At 40.8% G+C, this 21,455-nt stretch overlaps 1 pseudogene; it reads right to left on the bottom strand.

Moving 5' to 3' along the window:
- LOC124262734 overlaps positions 1-21,455 on the bottom strand; it is a 37,507-nt pseudogene that overhangs the window by 4,224 nt on the left and 11,828 nt on the right.

The raw sequence follows: 21,455 nt of genomic DNA, 5'->3' as shown, positions 1-21,455 counted from the left end.
ATATTGGTTACTGGGATTTGCGTAAGGAAGATGATCATTTTAAACTATCGGTGATGTTAGAGACATAACACAACCGACATATGTGTGATATGATTTTAATATAACTCTTTTCAACATGGCTAAAAGTTCACTTTGGTGATCATTTATGTATATTTTCCATAACATTCTCAGCAACTATATGGTCATCGATGATCTTTCAGAATGATCATTGGTGATTTGATCAAACAACAACAAAAATACCAGTGATCACAATAATATGATTTTTTTTCAAATTCTTCCAGTTACAAAAATCGAGATCTAGATTGAAAATTACTCAAAACTCTGCAAATGGTGATTTAGTAGTAACATGTCTAAAATGGTGATGTATGTAATGTATGAAGACTTAATCAATTTTGCAGTCCCTACAATGAGTGGATGACATCATAGTAAAGGGAATTTTCCATAGAATTCAAAACCGTTCAGTGCATTTATCCTTGTGATGTATCGACATTAAAACATTAGGGCTGAAGAGGAGAGACATGTTCTGGTGTTAGAATTGACTGTCAGACTGCCATAGACACATAGACGTTGTGTTGTCACTGATACACCTGTGTTGCCACCTGTGGTATGGGTTGTAAGGGTTGCTGATTGGAACCTGTGTCAGAGGGGCTTGGTTCGAAAGCATTGGTCTTGACATGGGGTTGCTATTAGTGGGAGGCCACTACAGGGATAATCTCTAACTTGATTGTTTTGATGACATCACCACCATAAGTGCTACATGGTGTTTCTGTGGATGTAAAATTGATCAGCAACATCACATTGTGAACTCACATCATCTTAGGTGTAGAAATACATCACACCACTGTGAACCCACATCATCTTAGGTGTAGAAATACATCACACCACTGTGAACTCACATCATCTTAGGTGTACAAATACATCACACCACTGTGAACTCACATCATCTTAGGTGTAGAAATACACCACACCACTGTGAACTCAGATCTTCTTAGGTGTAGAAATACATCACACCACTGTGAACTCACATCATCTTAGGTGTAGAAATACACCACACCACTGTGAACTCAGATCATTTTAGGTGTAGAAATACATCACACCACTGTGATCTCACATCATCTTAGGTGTAGAAATACATCACACCACTGTGAACCCATTAGGATTACATACCGGGTAGGCAAAATGATAACACTGAATGTGGAGAACACAATGAAGTACAGACTGGCATTTTTACTATTTCCAACAGAATACAAATATACAAGTGCCATTGCCACAACTGTGCCATGCAGCTCTGACACACCACAGTTCCCTACAGTAGAACTCAAGACATTGTATACAGTGACATATAAAGAATATGTACTCTTTTTTACATCCATTTGTCAAGAATGACCAAGGATACCTACAAATATCCCAGCTATAATTAAATCTGGACAAGACAAACAACAGATGGATGTTGTGATCAAGCTTTCATACCATGAGGGTGTTATCAAGATCCATACCATGAGGGTCTGATCAAGCTACCATACCATGAGGGTGTGTGATCAAGCTACCATACCATGAGGGTGTAATCATGTTATCAGGGTATCAGGACACACAACTGACCAGGGCGGTGGGGTAGCCTAGTGGTTTAAGTGTTCGCTCGAAATGCCAAAGACCCGGGTTCAATTCCCCACATGGGTACAATGTGTGAAGCCTATTTCTGGTGTCCCCCGCCATGATATTGCTGGAATATTGCTAAAAGCGGCGTAAAACCAAGCTCACTCACTCACTCACAACTGACCAAGTCACTGAGTCAGAGCAGGGGCCTTGGCAGCTCAGTACCTATTTTCACACAAAAAGATCAATGATATTGAATCACTATCTGAACAATCTATAACTTACCTGTTGACCCATAAAACAGATCCAGTTGTACGCCATTGACAAACTCAATACTTTTCTACCAGCATCTAGATCTGCCTTGGCTTGACGGAGCCACCTCCTCGCTTCTGACAGATCAGGATTTCCTGTAGACTGGTGGAAGGAGCCAGATTGATATCCATATCTATATCCAGAACCAGAACCAGAACCAGAACCAGAACCAGATCCAGATCCAGATCCAGATCCATAGCTGCCTCCCCTGAAGTGATGGTGAGAGTGTTGATACTCCCTCTGATATGATCTGTGTCTTGAAGTTCTGGCATTAAACCGGTGGAACCATGAATAATCTGTTGAACTGCCTCCATCAGTTTCATCTTGAATATCATCAATGGTTAGTCCCTTCTCCAGTCTTTCAATGTATATACCAATATACTTGCAGACTTCATTGCAGAAATCACTTCGGTCTGGATTTTTGTCAGGATGCCACTTGAAATACAAACGTTTCTTCACCCTGTTCCTATCCCTCTCATCAAGCATAGCCCAGGCTTCCTTCAAAGTGTTTCGAATCTCTCTCAAAACATCCTCCAAGGCTGGTGGAACCTCAAGGGGTGAGTCTGGTGATACAGTGCTTCTTACTATCATCCCATCTTCTGTATCTCTGAAAAACTTGTAAAGCTGAGTGGCACAAACCTCCTTTTTGGTCCCATCTTTTCCTTCAATAATGTATCTGGCTTGGAGAGGAGTTTCTCCCAATGTCACAACTTCCTTTATAATCACATACACTATGAAGACATCTCCAGCTTCCATCTCCCCAGTGAGGTCATCACCTTCACCATCAATCAGAGGATCATACACTTCATATCCTGCATACTCCCCTTCCTTGAAATAGGAAAAACTGTTGTCTAACATGAAGTGAAACTTCTCAGGGATGATTGTACCTGGTGGTGGGAATACAGTTCGGTACAAAGGACTAGAGGTATAATCAAAAGCAGTGATGTTGCATGTATCTAGTATCTCATGTATCATCTGTGGCTCACATTTTAACAGTCTCACAAGTGTTGCAACACTTTCTCCTAGATGGCCCCCTGTTAGTGCATTGATGGCAAAGGACAAATTGGAATATACAGAATCTTCATCTTTAGTCATAGCATTTGTAGAAATGTATATGCACAGCGACTGTTGTTCCTTATCAGTAACACATGTCTGGGTAAATTCACTTCCTTCAACAATATTTCCATCATAGATAATACAAGTTTCCAGACGCTCAACTTCAAAGAGCTCAATATTTGACAAATTGTGTTCAAGTTTCTCACAGTCTGCACTTTCTAATGGTCTTGATTCTGTTATGATTTTCTTATGGTTGACAAGTCGTACAAGTCCTGATATGAATTCAGGTGTCTGGATCACAGTCAGAATCTTGGATGAAATGCTACCTGTACATGCTGATCCAATACATGTATCGGTCAGTTTTTCCTTCATGACCTTACTCAGTATTGTGGGTCTGTGTTCTGGCGGAAGTAGCGAAATGGTGTGCAAAGGATCTATTACATCCATCTCCAACTTTCTGAATCCTACAAAGAAGTTAAGTTTCAACTTTTTCACCCTTTGCCTCAATGACCAGTTGTCAGAAAATACTAGTTTTGTTGACAGAGTCATGATGTTGTCACAATTTGGTAGAAACAGTGAACAGAGATCAAGACTTGTACTAGTGTTATTACGAAGATACTTCTTGAATAACAACTTCATTGCACTTTTGACAACAAGTAATTCATTTGGATTCAACTCCTTGTTTCCCACCTGACCTTGTAGTTTCTTTAATGCACAAGCAAATGTGTTTGCTGAAGCAGTTTTTGCTGCTCCTAGTGCTTCAAACACAGGGAAAAACTCACCAAAACTTAGTGGACCTGAGTAGACATAACCATCTATAACTTCTTCCATACTGAGGCGTGTAACTACTTCATCTGCAGCTACAAAGATTTTTTCTTCTGGTAAATATATAGTGCAGGTGGCAGTCAGTTTTTCCTTTATTGTACCTGAAATTCCATGGTGTTGTAAATATTCATACACAGCTTTCATCACTTTCTTCAAAGATTCAACAATATCTTTACTTTGTATTGGTAGTTTTTTCTGCATCTTTGCTACTGAGGTGCAGATGTTCAGTACATGTTGAACAACTATATTTGCTGGAGGAGAATCTGGTATCCCAAGCTGTGAATGAATAATCTTCTTGTTGTCTCCATATTCTAATTCAGATGGATCGTCTTCTGTGCGGAACATTGTGCAACTGGTCCAAACACAATAGCAGTGTTGTGGTCTAAGTGATTCACAAAAGCAAACCAGAGACTTGGCAGCTTGAAACTGGGGATGGATTTGGGTCAAGACAGTACCAGTTTCATGCTCTTTATCCACTACATACGGCAGAAGAAACTTGATGGCCTTTACTCTACCCAGGATACCTTCCTGTTTCTTTTCAGGTCTCCCACAAAGATGCTGAATAAGAATTGCAGATTTCTTGGCAACATCTTTGGAAATTCCTCCCAACCCTCCTAATATCTCGACTTCTTTTGCAAAGTTTACAAATTGATCAACACTAACAACTGCTTGAAGACCAATGAGGACAAGAAAATTATACCATTCACTTTTGTTGTATGGGTCAGGTGGAAAGGCAGAATCAGGACACATTGTGGCAAATACAACCTGGTTCCTACTGTAAAATTCTTCCGCTCTGTGAAGTTTTCCATCACTTGTTTCAATGAACTTCAATCTTTTCAACTGCTCTATCAACTGCAATTGCTGTTTACTGTACTTCTCAGATTTTTGCAGAAGCGATTCTTTAATGAATTTAAGATGGACAGGTTTTGCACTCCCTGGGAAATGATGGAAGGATGGTATCAGTAAACTGGAGTACACTTCTGTCAGTGTCAGTGTTGGTACCCCGAGGTACTCGATCAGTGTCTTTAATTGTTCATTGTACTTGAGGAGAGTTCTCCCTGTCACTGCACTCCAGTGCTCCAGGCCATTCTTTGGCAGCTTGTATGAGGATTTCACTGCATACACATCCCCCGCTAAGGGCACCAGTCGACCTATCACTGTAAGGTAAAATGGCAAACTCTTTAACCTGTCCGTTAAGCTGAGAAAGCCTTGTGATTGCTTCAAACTGCCTAAATTCTTACAAAAATAGGACAAGAATGACTCTGCTTCTATTTCAGACAGTGATTCACATTCTGAAAAGTCTACTGCTGAGAGAGCAAAGAGAACTGCATCAGGGTTTTTCCAGTTTGCCACCAATTTTGGAACAAGTTCAACAGTTCTGACGTTTTTGAACTTTTCACAATTGAACATAGTTTGACCAAAATGAAGAATTTTTACTTTTTCCAGAGCTCTAGCACACGTCTCTTCTGTGACACTGTCCAGGTCAATAATTTTAGAAGAATCTTTTATGGAACAGAGAAAGAAGTTGAAGGTATCTCTCCTTGCAGGCAAAAAACACCATGTTGACAATGGTTCCAACTGATTTCTTAACCATCCTTCATTTTTGTTCTTTTCGGAAATCTTTTTGATCTCATTGTTGAGATACAGCCATAAACGAGCTATCCACTGATGTGAGGGAAAATCAGTATTCTGTTGCCATGGTATCAAAGATTTGCATGCAAATTTTTGGCAAACTAGGATGTGTGGAAGCATTGATGCAAACGTTCCAATCTGCATAGCCATCAGAGAAGATGATTGTGTGATATGTTCCATATAGAGGTCAGCTATTTCACCATGAAGTGCAACATCTGGTATAGATGTTAGTAAGTCAGTAAAATTTGTCACAATCAGTGGTTCACTACTGCTGAACACTGCCACCTTTCTGGAGATGGTCATTGCCAGTGGAAGGCCACAGATTTCTGAAGCAAACGAATCTGCTCTTACAATGAACCCAGTTAGAAGTTTCAAGGTTGCAACTGATTTGTATGGCGTTTCATCAACCAGTCTTGGCAATGTCCCTAGTGTGCATTTATCCTGTCTTTCATCAGCATATGATTTCAAAAACTGGAGAGTTTTTTCAGGTGTTACACAGCTAACTTTGTCTGACAGGTTTGCTTCTTGAAATTGACCATAGATTTGAAATGGAGCATCAATGACCTTCATGTTGAGATCCCGCAAAACTTCACTCAGTTTTTGTGTGTTTCTCCATGCTGTTGCTAGTGCGGCATCATACATCTTCTGGGATGATGCTGGAGAATGGACCTGTCTAAAGAAATGTGACCGCTCAATTTGGTAGTAAGACTCCAAGTCATTAAAATAACCTGCAAACCCAACGTCACTGGTCACTGATACCCAATTCACACTGGCTATAATGTCACATGTTCTGCCTTCAGGTTGATCAGAGAATTTCCCCTTATCTGGTTTAATGACACCAAATAAATCACTCTTCTTTTGTACTATGTCTGTGTAGATACTCATGGCCATGGACTTCCAGAAACTATCTGTTGCTTTTGAAATATCTGGCAAAAACAGATAATAACCTTTAAGATTTTGTTGAAGTACCTTTACTTGAACTTTTTGTGTGCAGTGCATCTTGGTTTTCATCGTTTCCATTGCTGATAGATAAGCTGGAATGACTATAGCCTCCACTATGTGTTTGTTCCAGTCAGACCTGTGGTCTTGTGACCCATGCCACAAGTTTCTTCTTGCTTCATGGTCTAGAGCAAAGTGGCCATTTACATGTACAGGTAGGCCAGTCAACACTGGTAGAGGTAGGATACTAAATGCTTTCCCTTCAATACCTGATCCAGAATGGGCTGACTTGGTTGGTATTGGTACTGCAATGCCCCCTCTTGGAAGTAGACCAATGTCGCCTCTCTCCCAGGCTGAAGAGACAGAGGCGGGAATATCTTTGTCACTAGTAAATCCACTTCTATGAACAACTAACCACTGCTGCCTATTGCCTATAGAATCTTGTACCTCTAGTGACAGCTTCAGTTCCAAGGGTGTTAATGCAGGAAGGCTTGTTCTTGCCACAGCTTGGCTTCTTAAGTCTTCCATGAACTTCTTTTGTTCTTCTGCATTTCCTTCTGTCATTTTCGATTCAAGTGAATATTCTGTTGACAATTTCCCATCTGCTGATATACTTGCAATTACTATCTTTTTTACATTGTGAAGAAATAGAAGAGAATCAAACATATCTTTCCTGAACTCCTTAAGAAGATCTGTTATCATGTCTGTTGTTATTTCCCTGTTTGAAATTATGGAATCTTCAGCCATAGCCACTGTTCTCAGAGGAAATCGAAAGAGTGTCCCTTTCTTTTGCAGTGGGACACATCCTTCAAGGTATCCCTCAAATGCATCTTTATACTTCACTCTTAATTTATCAAGATCTTTGATTATTGCACCTGGGTTTTTGTATGTGGCCCGTGGAACATACTTGACATGCGGATCCAGGGCACAGATAGTTTTGTTTGTAGTTGGACCAACTGTCATGAAGGAAGGTACGTCAGTCAGGTGGTAAACTGCGTTGAAACCAACCCCATACTGTCCAGTTTTCAATGGGTCATCCCCTTTACTACCTTGACCAAGATTCTTAATGCCAGCAAAATCTGCATCTGTAAAGAAGCTGTCATTGTAGACACACAGAGCAGGACCCTGCAGAGAGGACCAGTTTTCACCAAATACTTGAGTTGTTGGGAGAGACCTAAAGTCTTTGATAAACATCAGTACTGTGGCTCCAGCATCATCAGCATTCTGTAGCAACTCCTTCATTATTGAAACATCACAGGGATAGCCAGATAGGATTCTCTTTATTCTGGAAGTGAGTTTTTCACTTTGTCCAAAAGATTCAATTGATGAAATATGGTCACAAAGGTCAGCCTCTCTTTTCCCTTTACTCCTAACCATCTAGCTGCCACTGGATGGATTTTAGGGTGAAGAAACGTCATGGTATCATCTTCATCAACCCAATCACAGTCATCCAAACAAAGTGATGATGCCTCATACAGAAAACCATGTCTGTCTGGAAGCATTATCTCCAGTATTTCACTCTTGCCATACGGATCCGGTAAGATGTCAATCAAAGCATTCATCAGTCTCTCAATGTATGAAAGATTTTCATTGGTGAGCTTCTCCAGGCCAGTATCATCAGAGATAGATTGAACAACAGCTAAAATGTCTTGAATATCAAAGCTATATTTCACTCCTAAAACTTGAAATAGCTGTCTAAACATATTAGTATGGCTTGTGGTAACTTGATACAGATGAGGAGACAGATCCTGGGATAACCGAAAAGCTACCTGACGAGGTCGCACCATTCGTTCACCCACTAATATGACACACTCCTTTCCAAGCACTTCAAGTGTAGTGGTTCTGTGTTCAATACTATCTTCACTTTCTGTTTCTTCACACCAATGTTTCAAGTAAGAATATATTTCAAAACACATGTCACTTAATTGCTTGAGTAATGATGGTTTTGTTGTACAGTTGATCTTCTCTGCAACATACAAAAGTTGTCTTGCTGCTGTATCAATATCAATTTCATCTTTGCGATGCAGCCCGATCAGTGTTAACACATCTTCTTCATTTCTCAAGTAACCAGGGTAACTGGAATCAATGACAAGTTCTGAGCAGCCCACCAAATTCAAAACCTTGCTGCTAAACATTTCACTGGCTTTAGCAAAGACCTGGTGTGGAATTTCATCTGCTTTCCATGATAGTGGCCATGTTGCATGACGCTGCATGATAGGCAAGAAGGGAATTTCTTTGAGCTGTTGTATGACTTCTTCAGTGTACTCAGCAATACGTTGCTTCTTCACCAGCTGTCTACTGGAGTAATCAGTCTCTGAAATGTAGCCAACTATCTTCCAGCATCTTTTCACTGCTTCCTGTGGTTTTCTCTGGTGAAGACTGGCCACTGACTGAGCTCTCTCAAGCAGAGACTCACCTGGGAGATCATCCCTTACCATTCCTAGCTTACAGAGTATTTCTAGTAGATGTGGTTCTGTGAAACCATGTAAACTTGTTCCTGTTGGAAAACATTCATCTTCATCCAAAAACATTGCTGCACACTTTCCATGTGGGTGTACAAGTTGTCCCGGCTGTTTCAGCACACCATGAGGACGTGCTGGAACACATGCTGTTGCTTTGATCAGGTGATGGATATCAGAATCTCGCAAGTTCAAGGCATACATTGTTAGTTTATCCCTGTCTTCTGTTGTCCAATATGCATCACAAATATTGGGGAAGAAAACAGTTGAAAAAAATTCAAAGGTTGACATACATCTCGATTCTAATTCATTTGAGAGATCTGCAGCTTTGAAGCTATCTAAAATTCTGCTAGGGACATCAACAATATCTTTGTCTGTATTGTTCCAGAAGTGCACAGCTGCTTTGAATGCTATGTTTCCTACAACTTCATCAGAGTGAAGTGTTCGGTTAAGAAATCTGATTCTTTGAAAACTTGTTCTCTTGACTGTACCATCATGAGGGAAAAGGAACACTTGTGCATCTTCCTGAGCAACTACTTGATAGAAACTTTTTACCATGGGATCCTCAGTTTGATATGTATGTGGCCATAGCTTATAGAAAGAGTATACATCAGATTGAAGGTCAACTGGCATCTCAACAAGTGCAGATACATAAGATCTGCAAACTGCATCTTGTTTCAACACTTGGTTCCAAACAGCTTCATAGAGCTGTTTGTCGTCTTCAGTCTGAGTACACAGCTGTCTTCTGTCAGATGTGAGAGCAAATGTGGCATTGATGTGAACTGGAAATGGAACATGCACTGGTAATGGTAAAAAACAGAAATAGTGTCCTTCTTTGTAGAATCCTGTTGGGCATTCATTCATTTCATAAACTCCATTTCGTCCATCTTCCATCCTCAGTGGCAGGGCAACAGCTGCTAATGGGAGCAATCCTTTCAGCTTTCCTGAACGAGCAAAGCTTCCAGACTCCCTCTGACCTGTAACCCACATAATGAGCCAGCGAATAGTGTTTACACCAACCACAAGCTTCAGCTTCCTTGTCATACCAGCATTGAATATTTGGAGATGGATATCAGTTCTCTCTCTTATCTTGAGACCCTCACTTGGTTGATTTCTCCACGCCCCTGCTGCATATGACAAGACACTGTGTCCAGTCAATGATGATCCAACAGGGTACAGGATTGTTTGGTTTTGAATTGTTTTCTTCACATGGAGAAGTAGTTCAGGATGATCAGGGTCTCCATTAGGTGGTAGATGATAAAACTTGACACACGAGACTTTCTGTGTGAAAAGGAGAAGATTTCCAGAGCTTTCAGCAAACTTTTTTAAAAACTCCCCCATTTCATATGCCGTATAGGACAAGTCCTTTATTTCACTTTCAGATGCTTGATCTTGTGTTCTCAAAGGGAACCTAAACAGAGTGCCATCACATATTGGCTCACTAGGTGCTTTTCTTCTGAACCGACAACCAAATATTCCCTCAAAAGGCTTGAATTGGCCACTCATTTTTCGCAACATTTTGCTATTTTTAACACTCTTCAAGTTGGCTCTCAATCCTGGCTTCCCCAAATGCTTCTCGTGTGGGTCAAAAATCACCATATTGTTCAAGCTTATGAAACTTGGAACATCTGTTAGATTGTAGACAGAGTTGAATCCTAATCCAAACTTGCCCACTTTGGTTGTGTCCTCTTCCTTTGTTGCTCCACTGAGTTTCTTTATGTTCTTAAAGTCATCTCCTTGAAGCTTGAATTATTATAAGCCCAAAACGCAGGACCCTGGAGTGCAGCCATATTCTCATTCATAAGTGATGTTCTTGCATCTTGATTCTGTCTCTCATCATACATGAAGCAAACTTCTGTAGCCCCTGCATCATCTGCATTCTGTATCAGTTCTTTTGGGACTGAAAATCCATCCGTGTATTCACGAAGCAAATTCTTAAGCCTGCGAGTCAAGGGTTCTGACTGATGATACTCCATATCAAAGTCATCAGTGTCATCCATTACACGCTCAGTCAAGGAACAAACACCAAGTTGTTGTGCTGTATTCTCAGATATGTTCGAATGGACAAACCATATTTCATCATCCTCACCCTCTACGTCATCAGAGGTCTGATCCTTGAGCCACTCTGCATTGCAGTAGGTACACTGTTCTGCTGGAAGCAGGATAAGAAACTCATCATTTTTCTGATGGACTGGAAGGTAAACTCTGTCAGGTCGTGGTTGGACATTTTTCAGTTCATTAAGAATCTGCAGAATAAGTTTCAGGTCATTCTGTACATCAATTGGTCTCTTTGTGTTTGAAGTTTTGAAACCATCATGTTTTTCTTTTATTTCTTCCAGGACACCAGTTAACATGTGAGGTGTTTGACTCTGGTGACACCCACAGCCTTGGAGTAATGAACTCCAGTTTCTTAGCAGAGATGGCAGAGGAAATTTGTATGGTTTCAGATCCAAGTCACTGGACTTTGGTATGTAGACTGACTTAGGATACTGGAATCCATCTTCGACTCCTACCCAGACACATCGTGTACATGCCAACATCTCCTTGTCTGTTCCTGACAAACACTGGGATTGCAGGAAGCTGTAAATGTTCTCCAAAAAGTCCATGTAGAGGTAATGTTCTCTACTCTTGTAGACACTTCCCATATTTTTCAGATGCTCTATTACTTGATGTAGTTTTGGATGTCTGCTCAGTCCTAAAATAGGCTCAACACTTTTAGGCATGGCACTTGCAACTCGACAAACAGATCCAATAACTGATGAATATTTGGAACTGTAGACATCCTCTGAACACAAAAGAGGACCACTTAAATGTCCTTTCCATGTCAAAGAAGGAGGATATGTGGCCGGTTTTTGCTGCAAACATGGAATGCATTTCCTCACTTTGAGTTCAGAAAGCAATGGTAGAGAGTATCTTTTCCAGTTTCTTTCTAGGCACTTGGTCAGTGCTGATGCTTTCACTTCTGCATCAGAACTCTTGCCAAGGTGAACCAACTCTTCAATTTTCCTTGCAGTTGTCACAATGTCACCTTCTGTAACACCTTCCTCTGTTTTAAGACCAATAAGTTTTAGACCTTTCTTCAGTGTGTCTGTCCTTGTATGTCTCTGGGCTGGGAACTTGTCCTCCATACAAAACAGCTTACTAAGGAAATCATTGTCAGGACTAAAGAGATCACATGCTCTCAAGCCATCTCTTCCATTTCTAGATGACAAATATTCTATCTGTGAAACAACCTCTTTTGTTTTTTCTATGATCTGTTGATGACTTTCCATAAGAAACTCTACAAAATCTGTGATTTGATCATTTGTGTATAATTTGTGAAGCATCCGGTTAAGGATCTGTTGACAGACATTAAGAAAGGACCCCTGTGGTACACCAAGTTTCAGAGCCAGCTTCTTAACTGTATGGGATGAACACTGCATGTATTGCTCAGGATATGGTACTGGTATTTTCTCATCAGGTGCTAGTGTCAACTGAGATTCCACACTACAGTAACTGCCGTCTGTAACTGTGAATATTGCCAACTTCCTCAAAACCACCAAAATATTGGTCTTGTGTGACATCTGACAATGGCTCATGTAATCCACCAAGGCCTTTCTCTCCTGTTTCTGAGCCATGGAGTTGAACTTCTGTACAGCTGTGTTTAGGCCTGTGTGTTCTGAAAGTTTCTCCAAAGCACTCATAACACCAGCTTGTGTTGGGTATTGGATAACTTTCCCAAAGACATGTGGATTTTGAAGAACAAAGTTAGGCACATACTTCAGATGGATAATATCTAACTTCTGCAGTGCACTGCCCACATTTGGTGGCAGTGATCCCATGTTTGTGACTGACTGGGCTATGAACACATTATCAAAGCTGTGTAGTTTGCCTCTCCCAGAGCTGTTAACATCAGGCAAGATCTTCAGTTCTCTGAATGTGGACTGGGCATTTATCTCCTGATCTTTAATGTAGGTCCACACTTGTTCCAGCCAGCTCAGGTTCAAATACTGAGAAGGAAGTTCAGCATTACCTCCAGGAAAATGCATGAGTAGACATTTGCGTAGTAGCCTTGGAAATATGGCAGGGGTCATCACAGACAGCCCAAGGACTCCTGTAAGAAAGAAACAATGACAAGTGGTAACTATTCTTACCTTTCTCAAATATGTTATTCTTCATTGTAAGCTCTTCACGACAATACAACTATAAAGTGAAATGTTCACTGTCATTTAAGTTGTTTTGATATCCAAGGAAACAATGAATGATAGCTAGCGAGATGGTCTGGCCCATGAATCTGACAATGAATATGAAACAGGCTCAAAATTTTCCTGTTCCTTTCTCGATCTTAAACTTTTAGCTTGGAACATTGAAGGTTGTGCAACGAAAATACAAATATAGAATACAGTAAAATGTTTTACATGTTATGCCTTAGTAGAAACTTTCACTGACCAACAATGAGTCATATATCAGCTCTCTGTCTATGACATTATAGCCAGTGTTCACGAATAGTGTTGGACCCTCGGACAAATCAGCCGACACATGACACTTCTTTGCAGTTTACAAATTGTAAGCTTATCAATAATTTCAATGTCAATTAAAAGAAATGTTAAATCTGAAATGTGTGTTCCATTTTTATTCTCTGGGTCCTGTGAATTTTCAGTGGGTCAGACAGACATCTGAACATTACAGGACCTGATGTCCTGTCATCTTGAAAAAAACATTTGTGAACACTGTATAGGTAAAGGTGATAAGCTGGCTAAAACTGGTAGACTATCCAGTGGCATAATCTTGTTGGTGAAAAACACAATACGCGCAACAAATAACAACTCATATAGATAATGTTGTATGTTTGAAGATTGTAAATGTGCTTTGTTGCAGCAAAAATATTCTACTGTTTGGCTCAACATTCTTTGCTACATGTGATAGGACAACAGCCATAGAGGAAGTTGGCCCAGTGGCTGAGTGAGCATGTTGACCATGACTGCAAGATCATCTACGGGGATCTGAATACTTGTATAATTGGGGTAATAACCCACCAGAGACACTTGACCAACCAGGCCTTGATTGAGCTCAAGCATCATCAATGTGGAGCATTAAAAGGAACACTGAGGTACACATATGATATGAGTGAGGGGAGGTTGTTTTACACTGAAGTCAGTAGTATTCCAGTTATTTCACAGGGACCTTATTTGACTGAGAAACCGAGTAATTGAAAGGATTATCACCATTCATTGCACAATAATACACAATCAGCCAAGTGACAAATCCTTATCCCCAATTACACAACTCTTAACAAGTCAACACTTACCAAGTTTACCAGGAACTGCATGGCTGAAATCCACATTGCATGAAATTAACATAAGACATAGTGGCTTGAAATATAAACTCAGCTAAACCTACCATCAGGTGCACGTTTCTTGAGGAGGTTGTGTAAATCCCTAGGAAGGCCTGTTTCAGCAAACTGATGATTAAGACCTGGAAAGAGTTGAACATCTGCTGGGCTGTCACAAATGACAACATCACATTTCCCAAACTGAGCAAAGCTTCCATCAGCAACTGGTAGCAGATACAGGTCCTTCAGGAGCTCATACTGATCTGACCCCAGGAGGTGTTGCACAAGAGTGAGCTTCGTGGGTCTTGGAAGTGATGTATATTTGTCACCTGATCTCAGTGTTTCACAGATAGCTTTTGCTGTCACAATGTTTACCTCTTTGCTGAATTGAATTTGCAATGTCTTTAATAGTGTTGATGGTACTGGCACAATGTTTCTGTTGTACAAGGTAAATACATCAATAACTAATGACCGGAGTTCACTGGTCTCATCCACCAGGACACCTTCCTCCAGTCTTATCCAAATCCTCTTGGCTGGAGTGAACAGGAATGGTATGCTGTGGTACAGCTGGTCATGGAACAGTGAAAGGACTGGCCTCCAGTTCACATCAACTTCAGCAACTGCTGGTATCATTCTATAAACCTGCTGCTTCATTTTGTCTGAACTTGCTTGTTCTCGAGAGTACTGAATGATATATTTGAGAATGTTACAATAAACCTCTGGTAGCACTTCACTCACGAGACACTTGTTCCACTCAATAGCTTTGTCTGTGTGTGACTGATTCTGCAGTTGATCTGCTGTGGGCCACTTGACATGTCTTCGATTCTGACTCAAGGCAAAGAAGCCATTGACATGAACCTGCAGACCTGTGGGACTGTGACTCTGCAGAGGAAGTGGGAGGAAGCAGAACACATGACCTTCACACTGTTGACCAATGGGAACCGCCACACCCACATAGGGGGAGTAGGAAAGGCTAGAATCACTGCACAGTTGTCTGAACTTTTCACTCACACATCCTCCTTTGTAAAAGTTTATAACAATCCATTCCTGGGCAGACATGTCTCTTTCCTGTATTTCCACAGTCAAGTTAAGCTGGACTTCTATTGATGATGGCGGTATCCCTCCATTTAACTGCTTTACTTTACTGATGAAAGTGTTTTTCTTATTTCTGACTAGCTGGCGACAGGCAGTAGAAAGCTGTACTGTGAAGTCAATGTTCAGTGTTGCTTCAGATAGCCTGCGGTACAACTGTATCTTCTCAATGGACTTTAGGAATAAGAGGGTAATGGAAGCTTCAGCCTTGAATGCCTGAAAGAGATCCATCACCTTCTTCTCATTGTAACAATTGTCTGACAGCTCTGACTCCCTTTATTCTGAGGGGAAACCACAAGATAGTTCCTTCATAATATCCTCTTTCTGCTACATCATCTGTGAAGCCAAATGTCCCACGGAGGACCTGAAGGAGGGTCTGCCTGGTCTCTATAGGAAGAGAGCTGAGTTTCTTCACATAGCAGACTTTGTCAAGATTCCTCACATGGGGGTTGATGAATAACACAGTGTCTCCACTTACAACACAAGGGAAATCTGAAGAAAGAAAAAAGAAAAAATAACTGTAGAATGGTCATGGCATTGTAGCGCTTTCATTTTTGTAACCAACAACAAAAAATGTCAACTAACACTGGTACATTGACATTAGGTCAATTATTTGGTAAAAGATGTTTATATTTTTAATAATGAATTTAGGAATTATAACACAATTTCATACAGTCAAGATCCATCTGTGATGCAATTTTTACAACCATCCGAATGTCAGATGTTCTCAAAATCATCCAAAATTATACAATTCAAACATTTGTTTGTCCTTCAAGCACCATGTTCTAACAATTGCTACATAATCTGCAGTTTGTCCTTCAAGCAACCAAGTTCTAACAATTGCTACATAATCTGCAGTTTGTCTTTCAAGCAACAGAGTTCTAACAATTGCAACATATTTATGCAGTTTGTCCTTCAAGCACCATGTTCTTACAATTGCTACATAATCTGCAGTTTGTCCTTCAAGCAACAGAGTTCTAACAATTGCCACATAATCTGCAGTTTGTCCTTCAAGCAACAGAGTTCTAACAATTGCTACATAATCTGCAGTTTGTCCTTCAAGCAACCAAGTTCTAACAATTGCTACATAATCTGCAGTTTGTCCTTCAAGCAACCAAGTTCTAACAATTTGGATGATTGCTTGTTGATGATATGTACGACTGCTTGGTTGTCACATGTGAACTTAACTTTTTTGTTGCTCAAACAATTTCCCCACATTTTTAACACCACCACAATGGGAAATAATTAAAGGAGCGTCATATCCTTGGTATAGCCCTTTCGTATCCATGTTTGAGGCCAGGACGCACATGTCTTCTTGCAGCACAACATAATATTCTGCTCCAAGTACATTAGCACGCATGATAGCGCTATAGCTGACGCTCTTTCGCGTTTTCAGTGGCAGAGATTTCAACAAGTGGCTCCAGACGCAGACCCGACACAGACCAGCTTACCAAAAGACATTTGGGAGATTGTATGACAGAATCTCGTAGACTAATCTCATCCTCTTTATCTCACAACACAAGACGCATATATTACGGCACTACAATGTCTCCAACATTTTAGGCGCGCTTAGCCTACAACTAGACGGGCCCATTTGCCTAGACCAACTTTTGCAATTCATAGGCTACATGTCAATTCAAGGTAAATCACCTCGTACTGTAAGGGCCTACATTTCAGCCTTATCCACCTGGCATAAACTAAATAACTTTATCAATCACATTCTTGGTTAGAAAAGCCATCATCGGAAATCGGGAATGCACAAGATTAAAGCTAAACGGGACATACGAAAGCCCATCATTTTTCCAATTCTTCAGCGAATCGTCAATGCTTTGCCTGTTATCTGCAGCTCTTCTTACGAAGCTCAGATGCTTAAATCAGCATTTACCTTAGCCTTTTTTGGTTTCCTTAGGGTCAGCGAGCTGGTTTGCAGTTCACAGGCCGATAATTCAAAAACTTCACTGCAAATTAATTATGTTTCACTTTCCGACCGGGGAGTAACATTGCACATAAGGTTTTCGAAAACTGACCAGTTCGGTAGAGGAACAGTCCTTTCAATTTCTCCTATTCTCTCAGAACTATGCCCTGTTAGCGCGCGCTTGCTGGGTATCTCGCGTCCAGACCATGCACTACCTCACAGCTGTTTGTCCATTTTGATGGCTCGTCATTAACGCGCTATCAATTTCAGGCCATTCTCAATAAGTCGCTATCACATGTCGGTTATGATGTGACCCAGTATACCTCACATTCTTTCAGAATAGGAGCTGCTACAACTGCGGCGATTAATGGTTTGGATGAAAGTATAATTCAGCATTATGGTAGATGGTCATCTCGCACATACCAAGGCTATATTAGGTTCTAATAAAATACCCACAAATAATTAACTTAATCTAGTTAATATTTACTAGCTTGGCTTCTATGAATTATGTTGTTGTAGCAATTTTTCTGCTGTCCGATCTATATGTTACAGATGTGGCCTGGGTAATTGGCGACAGCTACATGGCCAGAGCGAGGAGAAGCTTGGAGCAACATTTGCAACGTCTTGGCACTACACGATGGCAAGTCCGAGGCGGGGAGGCGGTGGCGCCACTTCCGATCTTCTCTTAACAATCTCTTGGCTTCTGTGGGTAACACCACTCCCAAATGGCTCGTGATCCACTTAGGTTCAAACGACATGTGCCAAATATCAGCCAGGTGCATGTACGACAACATCCTATACGATTTGCTGTATGCCAAGCTACGTATGCCGGACACCAGGTTGGTGTGGTCCTTCATGTTGCCACGTGTTGTGTGGCCGGCAGCTGTGAACATTAAAAAGCTTGAACTTTCTCACAAAAAGCTCAATCGAAGACTGGCCAACAGAACTGAAGAGCTACATGGGGTCAGCGTCCGCCACGATCAGATTGATTAAGTCAAATGTAGCTCGGAACATTACTTGGCTGACGGGGTGCACCTGTCAATCAGTGCAATGGACTCTTTCGTGCACAATATTATCAATGCTTTAACTGCCAACTTACTCAGATAATGCTAAAATAACGGCAATAAGTGAGCACACACGTTCCATAATTTTCCGCTGATTTGGGGTTGTTTCTGCTGTTCGGATATCCACTGTTTCTAATACCTATATCATGCTGTGTGGATGGCCGGCGATTTGTATTGCGGTGGCCTGTTTGGGAAACAGCGGAAACCCCATAATCATAATTCCAGCCTGCTTTACTGTAGGTGGAATTCATACGCTCGCTATGCTCACCTCGTCTGCTTGGTCAAAGTGGAGAAGTGATTGTGTAATATGCTCTCGCTGCTACTTCTCACCCCTGTATAGCCATCCACACATATTGGCCACTACTTCCCAAGAAAATATCTTCCTTTTACTTATAACGCTAGTCCAGCAATAATCGCATTTAGCGTTAACCGCTAAATTGTGTTATTGTTGGCGTCGCCATACCACATGCCTTTGTTTATAAACATGACCTTGGCACGCGCAGCTGCAAACATTACGTCAACACATGACGTCATCAGTTGCTACGTCATCACACTACGCGACAGATAATGGTGAGTTACTTTTCGCGTCACCACCGAACTCGCCTGTCGCGCACAGCTATTACCCCGCCATCCCTCCCCGTGCTCACTTGTTCCCGTTATCTCATTGAGTGTACATTGCAGTCTAGGAAATTTAATATATATACATTGTACCTTTTATTCACTGTTCATGAAATAAAATGTCATGGTGTGTATGGCCTGTTTGGGGTGAGAAGCTCTCAATCGCTATGCTGCTGGTTGTCCGCTTTCATCTGCAGTTTGTCCTTCAAGCAACCGGTTCTAACAATTGCTACATAATCTGCAGTTTGTCCTCCAAGCAACCAAGTTCTAACAACTGCTACATAATCTGCAGTTTGTCCTCACGTTTACTAAAAGGAAGCTCTTATCAAATAATCAAAACATGAGACACATTGATAGATCAGTTCAGCAGGAACTCTTTCCATTTCTGTCCAAATGATTTGGCACCTACATTTGATTAACTGTAAGTTGGACAAAATATGTTCTGTTTACCTGTTAGATTGAAACCAATTTGTTGAATGCTTGGAAAGATTCATATTTCTTTCCAAACCCAGTTTTTGACTTGATACATGCAAACTTCAGCATATTGACATGATTGATCACTTTTCAATGTTTATATTATTATGTACTATAGTTTTTGGCATGACCAATCTGCTCCCATTTTCAATAAGCTGTTCTTCCAAAGGTATTTGTAATTTTCAGCCAATACTATCTCATGAAAAAATCCATCCAACTTCTATAATTATATATCATTGTCAATTCATCTTTTGTTTACACTTGGTATCCAAAGGTAACCGACAGCCCGACAGCCTTATCAACTGTTTACTTTCCAAACCTGTGTTGATATGTAATCTGTAAATACTCATGATCCTTATCATCTGTACAATATTTATTGATTTTGTACATGACATGCAGGGGGGTCACATATTTTGTGCAGAAATAAACTTGAGGGGGTGGGTGTCATTCACATTGTACATGCTTGCTTCTCCATAAAAATCATCATCACATTCCCTAGCCATAAATTATGAACGCGGTCCCTAAGTTTCCTCATAAGGTTCAATAAGGTCTTGAGAGTGGGTTCTTCCAAATCTGTTGATATAGGCAACTACCGTGGTGTTGTCCATGGCAACTAGAAGTGAGAAGTTTCTGATTATTAGTGTCTAGTGCCAGATGGCTAATAGCAGTGTATGAAAAAGCACAAACCAGCCAGACATCCGGGCTGGTGACTTCAAAATGTTACCAGCCCCAAATGGTCTTAACCAGACCAGACAATACAAAGAAAATAATAATCTTTGGTTACAATGAATAATTTAATGACCCTCAGACATGTATTTACTCCTCGCATTGATAGGTGTCTCTGTTTGAGTATGTCAACTTTGAGCTTGCCGATACGATAGTTCAATGTTCAAACAGTAATTGTCAAGTCTAAATGTAACGCTCAGTTTGAAAAATAGATTTTAAGATTTGGTGAATCTAAAATTTTTACCAGACCATGGGGCTGGCTAACTGTTGGATGGGCCTTATTTCATACACTGATAATAGCTGGAATATTGCAGAGTGCGGCAATAACCAACAATCAATAAACAAGATGGCTAATAAGACCGCTCTTATCTCTAATATGTTGACATGGACTGGTGATTCTAAATCTCCCAGAAACCTAATGCTCTCTTGTCTTCTACATGAGCCCCCCATCTTGTGAGTGAAGCATCTGTGATGAGATGACAATCTGATTGAAGACCTGTGTATGACATTGTCAGGGCTCATCCACCTGTGACCATGTGTTGTTATTAACATGAGATCTGTAGGTGTTATGACAGAGTTTAGCTGTTTCCCTTGATGTGGATTGATCCAGTTCTGAAGGAATCTGAGATGTAGATGACATCTGAATGTTGGATCCAGAATGGATGTGAGCACTCCCAATAACGACATCCATTGCCTTAGAGTATGTGGTGATTCTGGAACTGTGACATCCTGGTAGTGACATCCTTATAGCATTCCAACAGGGAATAATTGATACCTTGATGAGTGCCAGATATGGCCCCTCTGTACTTCTGTACCTTCTTGGGCTGAAGTTCCAATTTTTCTGGATGCTCTAGAAACCTGATTTTCAAGAAGAAATCTCTCAGATAAAGTGTGTTGTCCAAAGAATCGTTTATGCTGACAATTGCAAACAGGAAATGGTCACAATATGCATGATTCCTGATGCCATAACCTGGGATTTTATCATCATAATTAGCCACAGAGCAACTGATAGAACTCTGCACTGGACAGTCTGCCATTGATAGTCCATGGATAGGTATGTGAAGATATGCATCCTGCAAATCTATGAAGATCATAGGGTCCCCTATGGAAATCTTCTGTCTGAGATTCTGTATGGACCCATCTGAAACTTGGATGGTCATCTCAGGTATTCCCAGTTGAGGATCTTCAGATTGATGATCATTCTGAGTTCTGTTGAATCCTTCTTAGTAAGTAGAAAAAACAGAGAGAAGAACCCTTTCTGAGAAGAACGTGACAATAGCTTCTTTGTCTAAGAGCTTATCTATATCGTCGCTGAAAACCTGGGATCCCGAAGCTAATAATAATGCCCCACTGGCCATGACATCAAAGGTGGGGTCTCTTTACGTGAGCTCTCTTTGATGATTGAAAGAATCCACAGGTTGGTCATCGTGATCTTCCAT

The sequence above is a fragment of the Haliotis rubra genome, unplaced genomic scaffold (genome assembly GCF_003918875.1).
Source record: "Haliotis rubra isolate DU_JTF1 unplaced genomic scaffold, ASM391887v1 Scf850, whole genome shotgun sequence".
In the NCBI taxonomy this organism is placed as follows: domain Eukaryota; kingdom Metazoa; phylum Mollusca; class Gastropoda; order Lepetellida; family Haliotidae; genus Haliotis; species Haliotis rubra.
Note: the sequence above shows the minus strand (reverse complement) of the source record. Positions and strands in the feature narration are given on the sequence as shown.